Source organism: Cydia splendana, chromosome 12 (assembly GCF_910591565.1).
Source record: "Cydia splendana chromosome 12, ilCydSple1.2, whole genome shotgun sequence".
Lineage (NCBI taxonomy): Eukaryota > Metazoa > Arthropoda > Insecta > Lepidoptera > Tortricidae > Cydia > Cydia splendana.
In genome coordinates, this window is record NC_085971.1 from 10998907 (window position 1) to 11008943 (window position 10037).

The window sequence follows — 10037 nt, forward strand, 5'->3', positions numbered from 1 at the left end:
AAAATAGAGCTTAATAAAGACATTCAATGAAAACTATAGCGAACATAATCAGTTAGGTACCCCGTTTTTAAGTTATCGCAAACAGTCTTACTTTCATAGTATAAAAAATATATAGTAGATTGTTAACCAAGGGATGAAATGATGCCTTTCACCCAAGTTAAACACTTTACTTTTTGATTACGAGGAAGTAAGTAAAATGCATGTGTTTTTTTAAAAACATGACTAAGTATATATTTTTATAGTATTTTTTGAAGGTACTCTCAATTAACAATTTAGGCAAAAGTATCGTTATTTATGGAATGGGGAGCAATAGTTATTTGTACAACAAGAGATCAAAGTTTGACATTTCTTCGAGTGCTTATTTTGAGTCCCGTGCAAGCGAAAGATTCTATAATTTTAGAATCTTGAGCGTAGTAAGGGATTCAAAAGCGCACGAGATGTAAATAACTTTGATCTCGTGTAGTACACAAAATTTTTCACCCTAAGCAGTGAGAACATACCTAGAGGGACAGAGATAATAGAACCCAAGTATATCGAACTTGTATTAGACCCCGCATGTTGAAATGACATTTGACTATAAAGGTCACTTGAATGTCATTTTGTCTCACTCAGTGAGCAAAATCGCATTTTGCTCACTGAGTGAGACAAAATGACTCAGTGAGCAAAATCGCATTTTGCTCACTGTTTTTAAGAAGCAAAGTACCCTTGTTCGAGCTGCTGAGGTGAAAATATCATTTTCACATCACCTATTCGGAAAAAGGCTTTTTCTTCCCTGCTAGGAGGGATCAAAGTGGCACTTTTCGTCCCTGCTAGGAGGGATCAAAGTAACACATTTCTGTTCTAGCACACTATTTTTACTTTTTTTTCGCATTTTTTTAGCTTAAATAATCTGTTTAAGCATCAGATTGGTTTCAACACTAAGATTTTTTTATTTTCCTCATAGTTGATGTGAAAAGCAGTATGTGTCACACGGTATCAAAATTATTTCGTCTTGGGCGTTAACACTTCAATCCCTCATTACGCTTAGGATTCTACTTTAGAATCCCTCACCACGTTCGGGATTCTATTGTAGAATCCATCGCTTCATTCAGGATTCAATGTACTCCCTTGACGGAAATATATCATTTTGATCCCTTGTAACACAAACTACTATTTCTGAACAACATATATTTTATTTAAGAACAACAATGACCCTCTTTCAGAGCATGAGAAAGGAAATAGTTATTTGTTTTACAAGGGGGCAAAGTTGTTGTTTAACCGCTCGTGCTCATATTGATACCCGAGCAAGCGAAAGATTCCAAAATTGAACCACGAGCGTAGCGAGTGGTTCGAAAAACGGAATCTTGAGCGTTGCGAGGGTTTCAAAACAAGAGGGTTAAACAAAATTTGCCCCCGAGTGAAACACAAAATTTTTACCACCCCCCGTTGTTGGTACCCGAAGCAAATATTAAATGTAAAATATCAAACAAAATCAAATTCAAATGAATGTTATTAAATATTTATCATTTAAAAGTCAATTCTACCAGCAAACATAAGAAAACAACTCAAAATTTGCATTTGATTACTTTGCCTCACGTGTGAATTACTGATAGCAAAGTCCAACTTTGCTATCCGTTTTTGAAGTTCAAAGTATGCCTTTCCGAGCTGGTGTGGTGAAAAATATATTAGTTTCACATCACCTTTTCGAAAAAGGGCTTTTTTTTGCTTGGAGGGATCAAAGTGCCACTTTTCTGTTTCAGGACACTATTTTTTTGTTTTTTATTTGCATAATGAAAGTGAAAGTGAGAGTGAAAATGACAAAGACAATGTAAATGAAAATGATTACCTTATAGGTGATGTGAAAGCAGTATGTATCACATGTTAGCAGAATTATATTCAATATACACCCTCGCCCCGTAAATATCTAATTTTGCTCCCTTGTGACACTATCCACTATATATATAGTAGGGTTAGTAAGTAAGACAAATGTATGGAAGTGCATGCACTTTAGTCTCAGGCGATGCCGCTTGGCACGATTGTTCCTTAGGTCAATCAAAGTTGTTCTGGCCCGGTAGCCAGGAGATCGTACCATGCAGACCCCCTAAAGGGGGGGGGGGTGAAAGGGTCGGCTCCCCAGGTCCAATCTATGCTATATTCCATCCTAGTCTTAGCAACTAGGGCAAATTATATACCATTTTCGTATAATTAAGAGACGAGGAATTCATTTTTGAAATAATTACTATACCTTCTCATACAAAAAAATGGTTTTTGTACAAAAAATGAAAATGTTATGTAATTTTTTGTGACAATATTGGATGTTACAATCACAGTGTGGCGATTTGCACTAAATAAAAAATTGGACGATGTAGCCCATGTATTCTTTATTCTGAAAAATATCACTTTATAGTAGGCATTCATACATTTTTTCGTAATAAAAAAAATATTTATCGCGCGCGGTAGTAACGATTTCCATACAAATGGAACTATGTCCAAAGTCAAAGATTAAAAATGTTTACAAAAACATTGAATTTGGCATTTTAAAAGTATAAATATAATGTTTTAATATTTTTTCCATGCGTTTTTGCTCTTTTTTGGTACAAATTTGTTGATTTTATTTTTCTTCCACACAAACTTTCTCCCCCCCATTTCCCCCCCTTAAGGGTTGATTTTATAAAAATTTATTTTATCTCAAACTTAAACCTGTTGCATTTAATTGATGTTGAAAATTTCAGCTTCATATTTTCAGGGGTTTAGATTGTATGATGTCTGGAAGTAAGCAGAATTCCGTTTGATATTATAATGTATGGGATATTATGAAATAAAATGTCTTTAGCTCAAACACATGTAGATCCTAAACTACTAAACATTTTAACCTGAAAATTAGTGTCCGACCGAAGGTTCGGTTTCGGTTTCGGTTTCGGCCAGTTTCGGCCAAAAAATCATGTTTCGGCTGTAGTTTCGGTTTCGGCCAAAAAACGGCCGAACCTTTCGGCCGGGCCGAAACTTACGAAATGGCACTTCGGACAAAGACCAAAAGTTGGGGAATAAGTAGGACAACAATAGTAATAACCTACATTTACTGATTCATGTATAGGTATATTATAAAACACAATTCCACCAATGAGGGCGCCACTGGACGATCGACGCAGTCTTATGAGGCTGTCAATACCTATAACGCGCACACTGTCTATCGCACACATTGTATCGGAGTGAATGAGATAGCACTATCGCACGTAGCCGTTGGCCGAGTATCAGTTCGGCCCGAGTCGAACGATGTATTTTTCGCTCTTATTCAGTCACTTTCCTATCTACCTCTAATGGCAAATTTTAAGCGAGGCTAGGCTACGCTCAAGTAGTGCTGCAAAGTTGATTTTCTGACTATTGATTAAAACGAAGAAAAAACCCTTAAAAGTGTCCCCAGTACAGTTTTTCATACGAATGCTTGACCTTAGCCTCACTTTTTACCTCAATTTACCATTTGGTTTGTGTTCCACATGTCCTCTACTTCAACTTAGCCTTTCGCCTCGCTGCGCCATGCTCGGCCTGCGCGTCTCGCTTTTTAATACAATGGACATTGGTTGGAGTCTGTGCTCAACTACTTATCCTAAAGCCTGAAGCACGGCTTTTACTTCGCATGAAAGTTCGCCTCACTGGGGCACTTCGGACTTTTAGGCCCAGGTGAAGATCGGTACCCGGCCTTGCGATTATCATCATTCACTTTGTAACAACAAAATGTTATTTATACGTCATAATTTCATAGAAATTTTGACGTTTAAAATAACACTCGCACTGCGTGTGTTATCAAAATCGTTGCAGAATTATCTTGGTCTAACTCTAGTAATTTTCTTAAAAAACTGCTTAAGTAACATCAATTTCAAGGACATTGGGTGTTGACAGCCCCATAATATGTGTGTAAAAGCGGTTTTATGACATTTTTCAACGATTTTATCAAGTCTACAAAAGGTTCGGTTTCGGTTTCGGTTTCGGCCGAAACTAGAGCCAAAGCCGAACATTCGGTTTCGGTTTCGGTTTCGGCAAAAAAACATGTTTCGGTCGGACACTACTGAAAATTTGAACATCGATTAATTAAAAAAGATATAAGTTAGTAATAAAAACTAATTTAAAACTATCTACCCTTAAGGGGGGGGAAATAGGGAGGAGAAAGTTTGTATGGAAGAAAAATAAAAACAAATTTGTACCAAAAAAGGGCAAAAACGCATGAAAAAAATATTAAAACATTATATTTAAACTTTTAAAATGCCAAATTCAGTGTTTTAGTAAACATTTTTAATCTTTGACTTTGGGCATAGTTCCATTTGTATGGAAATGGTTACCGCCACGCGCTATAAATTATTTTTTTATTACGAAAAAATGTATGAATGCCTACTTTAAAGTGATATTTTCCAGAATAAAGAATACATGGGCTACATCGTCCATATTTTTATTTAGTGCAAATCGCCACACTGTGATTGTAACATCCAAAGTTGTCACAAAAAATTACATAACATTTTCATTTTTTGTACAAAAATATATTTTTTTGTAAGGAAAGGCATAATAATTATTTCAAAAATGAATTCCTCGTCCCTAACTTATACGAAAATAATATATAACTTGCCCTAGTTGCTAAGACTAGGAAGGAATATAGCATAGATTGGACTTGGGGAGCCGACCCTTTCACCCCCCCCCTTTTTGGGGGTGAAAGAGGGGGGGGGGGTGCATGGTACGATCTCCTGGCTACCGGGCCAAATCAACTTTGTTTGACCTAAGGAACAATGGTGCCAAGCGGCATCGCCTGAGACTAAAGTGCATGCTAAATGACCTTACTAACCCTACTACTAGTATTTAGTTAGCTTTTGTTTCACGATTTTTGCTTATTTTTTGGACCCATGGTTCAAAAGTTAGAGGGGACACACACACACACACACACATATTTTTTTTCGGAACGATTATTTCCGAAAATATTAACTTTATCAAAAAATTTTTGTTGATGACCCTTATTGGTTTTGTAAGACCTTTCCAAGGATACCACACACTGTGGGTTTGAAGCGAAAAAAAAATTACACCCCCACTTTACGTGTAGGGGAGGTACCCTAAAAAAAATTTTTTTACATTTTGTTGTACGACTTTGTCGGATTTATTGGTTTATATAACCATGCCAAATTGCAGCTTTCTAACACTAACGATCACGGAGCAAAAGCCTCGGACAGACAGACAGACAGACAGCGTTGGCGAAACTATAAGTAACTAAATATTGTTACCATTAAGCCATGCCCAGTGCAGTGAAGGTTTCCGTAGTCGTTATAATAGTACATTACTACAGAGGCTGGGAAGTAAGGGGTTGCCGGCCGAATGCATACATACAGACGGCCGAACGTAGTGAGTATGGTAATAGTTATGAGGCCGACAACCCCTTTTCACGCCGAGGTATGTATAGTGCTTTTCTTAAACATGCAATGAAATAAAAATAAAAAATGATGATGATGATTGTTTCATGTCCTAATGTGATAGGTTATTCAGTGCATGGGGTTCATAAGGGGAACGAAAATTTTATTATTTTTGCGCTACGACGCACGGTTTAAGAGCATTATAAAGTATTTTTAGTTTTTTTTTTCATCTTTTTTTTTAAGTTTTTTTTTAATATTAATTAGGGGTTTCATACAGAGGAACGAACATTTTATTATTTTTGCGCTACGACGCATGGTTTAGGAGATACAGCCCTATAAATATTTTTTTCTTTTTTTTCTTTTGGGATTTTTTAAATATTAAGGGGTTTCCGAAAGGGGAACGAAAATTTGATTATTTTTGCGCTACGACGTACGGTTTATGAGATACAGCATTATAAAGTTTTTTTTTTTGTTTTTTTTTTCTTTTTTTTTTGTGCTTTTTTTTTTAATATTAATTAAGGGTTTTTTGCAGAGGAACGAACATTTTATTATTTTTGCGCTACGACGCAGGGTTTAGGAGATACAGCCCTATAAATATATTTTTTTCTCTTTTTTTTCTTTTTTTTTCTTTTCTTGTGTTTTTTTAAATGTTATTAAGGGGTTTCCTAAAGGGGAACGAAAATTTGATTATTTTTGCGCTACGACGTACGGTTTAGGAGATACAGCATTATAAAGTTTTTTTTTCTTTTTTGTGTGATTTTTTTTAAATATTAATTAAGGGTTTCTTACAGAGGAACGCACATTTTATTATTTTTGCGCTGCGACGCACGGTTTAGGAGATACAGCCCTATAAAGATAAAAAAAAAAAGAAATCGTACCATAAACCATAAAGCATAAACTGCCTATAGTTTTTTTTTAAAGCGGTGCGATAGTGTGTTATCACTTTAATGGCTGAATGCCACGATGGTGTGTCACACATATCTGTGAAATGGAAATTTAAAAAAAAATTACTTCCCGGCCTAGGCCTTAAATTTTGTATGAAATTCCTTTACAGTTCTCTGGAGTTGCTCCGCCCTAAACGTGATACTTCGAAGCCTGATATAACGCCCGGAGTGACGACATTTCATTGCATGTTTGAGAAAACACATTTTGCCTAACGTTTAAATCCCCCAAACAATTGAAAACTGTGACATATCAATGACATTTCGAATATCGATCGTCCGAGATAGTACTTACGTTTAGTAGCAAATGTATGAACTCATAATAAATAAATTAGGGATGTAACGATACATGATTTTGCCGATACGATACCGATACCGATATTTGAAGTAAATAATCGGCGATTCCGATACAGATACCGATATCAATGGCACAGTGTGTAGTTAGTTAATAAATCAAATAAATAAGGAATTATATACTTAATATGCATAAAACATACTTATGTTAGTTATGTATAATAGACACTGGATTTTGTGAAGTGTGAAAAACTGTAAAACTAATAAAGAAAAATTTTTCTAATTTTCTATTTATAGTTTTATTTTTAAGCTTAGTTTTAATTTTAGTTTTTAACTTTAGTTTTTAATTTTAATTTTTGACTGTGTTTTTAAAATAATATATATATATATATAGTTAATAAATATGCACTACATCTCCCCATAAAGAAAAATGCCAAATCCAAATCAAAGAAAACATATATTTAGGTAACCATCAAGCAATCAATGCAAAAGTAAATCCAAATCAGTAATTATAGTTCACTTTAGGTAGATTTTTTGTTATGGAAACAAAGTTTATTCAAATTATTAGCAGCGTCATTCGTTTCGCGCGCTTTTCTAACTGTGATATCGGCTGAATTTAAATCGGCGATGCCGATATATCGGCCTGCCGATTATATCGGCCGATATATCGGTATCGGTATCGGTATCGTTACATCCCTAAAATAAATATACTCGTATAAAAAAAAAAAAAAATAATAAATATCAGGGGACATCTTCACACATCAACCTAACCCCAAACTAAGCAAAGCTATAGCTATAGCTGCTAGGCGACGATATACATACTTATATACATACTTATTATATACATAGAAAACATCCACGACTCTATAACAAATATGTATTTGTGTTCATCACACAAATAAATGCCCTTACCGGGATTCGAACCCAGGACCATCGGCTTCACTACCCACTAGGCCAGACCGGTCGTAATGACATAAACACTAATGAATATGTAAACAGGCCCTAAGGTAAGTGTACACGCTCGTAGGGGCCTTGTTAGAAAAACATATATTGTTAATTATCTCCTAAATGTAATTAATTAGAATACTGGTTTCTCTGAGAAAGTTTCTTAATTTATTTACTTTAATTTACACCCTTGAAATTAAAAGAATAAAAAAGAACACCCTGCATGGTACTAGAGTAAGACCAAGACAAATCTGCAACGATTTTGATAGCACACGCAGTGCCAGCGCAAAATAATACTTGCACTGTGTGTGCTATCAAAATCGTTGCAGACTTGTCTTGGTCTAACTCTAACATTAACACACCTTATTGCCCAATACCTAGCCAAGTAGATCTTCTGTCACGAGAATAAGGTTTACGAATGGTCAGCTACTTGTTTCGACGATGGTACAATATTAAAAACACATTCGGAACCACTTGCACGCCGATGGTGTAATTAGGGTTCCGTAGCCAAATGGCAAAAAAACAGAACCCTTATGGATTCGTCATGTCTGTCTGTCTGTCTGTCCGTATGTCACAGCCACTTTTTTCCGAAATTATAAGAACTATACTGTTGAAACTTGGTAAGTAGATGTATTCTGTGAACCGCATTAAGATTTTCACACAAAAATAGAAAAAAAAAACAATAATTTTTCGGGGTTCCCCATACTTAGAACTGAAACTCAAATATTTTTTCAATAAACCCATACGTGGGGCTTCTATGGATAGGTCTTCAAAAATGATATTGAGGTTTCTAATATAATTTTTTTCTAAACTGAATAGTTTGCGCGAGAGACACTTCCAAAGTGGTAAAATGTGTGTCCCCCCCCCTGTAACTTCTAAAATAAGAGAATAATAAAACTAAAAAAAATATATGATGTACATTACCATGCAAACTTCCACCGAAAATTGGTTTGAACGAGATCTAGTAAGTAGTTTTTTTTAATACGTCATAAATCGTAAACCGCAATTTTATGATGTTACTTGCTGCTACGGAACCCTTCATGGGCGAGTCCGACTCGCACTTGGCCGCTTTTTTTTGACATACACTAAATGTAATCGAGGTTGCAGCTAAGATGAAATCCACCTGCTACAGTACTTAATGTATAGTAGTAATGAACATTATTTATTAATTACCCACTAATTAGCAATCAGTGTTTTTTTTCAGCAGGGTCGATAATTAGACCTATCGATTTTATTGACGATCCAGTTTATGTTTTTTTTTCTAAATAGCAGAGCTATGATGGTTCCCAAAGTAGGTACGCTTACATGACCTACACACCTACCTACAGCTCACAAAGCCAATGTAGCTGCTTATCCTACAAACGAAAACTATTCTGTCTTCTTATCAAAAATCAATGTAACCACATTTATGTCACAATCCAAAGTTAAATGTAAATCCCGTGCTGCGGTTTAGTTGCCAAGCCGAGGCGATTTACGACGACTTAACTAGTCCAGAGACCTGACACAAGTTTCGGATACCTAGCAACTTGGATCGGGATCCCGGCATTACGTAGAAGGGGCGGGTACCTTCCAAAACTAACGCACAGGTTGAGGCAATATTGGGCAATGTACGAGTATAAATAGTTGTGTATAGCGACAAGTAAAGTAGGTAGTCAAACATATTGTAATACATCTTTGTTAATTACCATAGGGATAAGGACTGTATTGGGATAATTCAGCCACTGTGGAAGACACAATCTCTCTGATGCTAACTGTGTATAGATGGCGAATTAATGTAGGTAATCCTTTTCTTAGTTACAAAACCGGCGTAGAGCATGTTGGGGTATGCCGTAGCTGTTCGTCACAACTTTTTTTGTTGGATACTATGTACAAAACAAGCCAAAGGGTTTTGCGGCACTAGCTATTTTTACTAAATGATTTTTTGCATACGTGATGTGATCTATGGGTCGTGTTCAGAATATTTTAATTGGAAATTCTTATTAAACCTTAGAAATGTATGTTATTATATTCTTTGATTTGGACCCACGATTCAAGGTTTATTTTCACGGTTTTGTCAATAAAATTAATGAGGGGTGACACATTTTTATGAACTTTCCGAACATTTTGTTTAATTGTGTGAAACAATATGTAGGTATTTGAAATTAAAAGCATTTTTGATGTGTCCGTGTTACATATAAAAAGTATAAAAACGCTACTAATTACTTTTTACTATGTAAAATACAAACAAAAACTATGCCATCGAAATTAACGGAGTTTATTAGAAAAACCTTGTACCTACCTACTTATACCTACAAAGCTTTTTGAGCAAACTGGTTAAAGCTCCCGATCCGGATTCTCGTCATCCCCTAACATAAACTGGAAAATAACGTTGTTACAATATTACAACCTATTCGCATAAATCTTTGAAGGATAAATGAATGATATCTTCCCAACCCGGAAGTTTAATACTCTAGAGATATCAATCGGTGTATTTTCATAACAAAATGAAAATTTA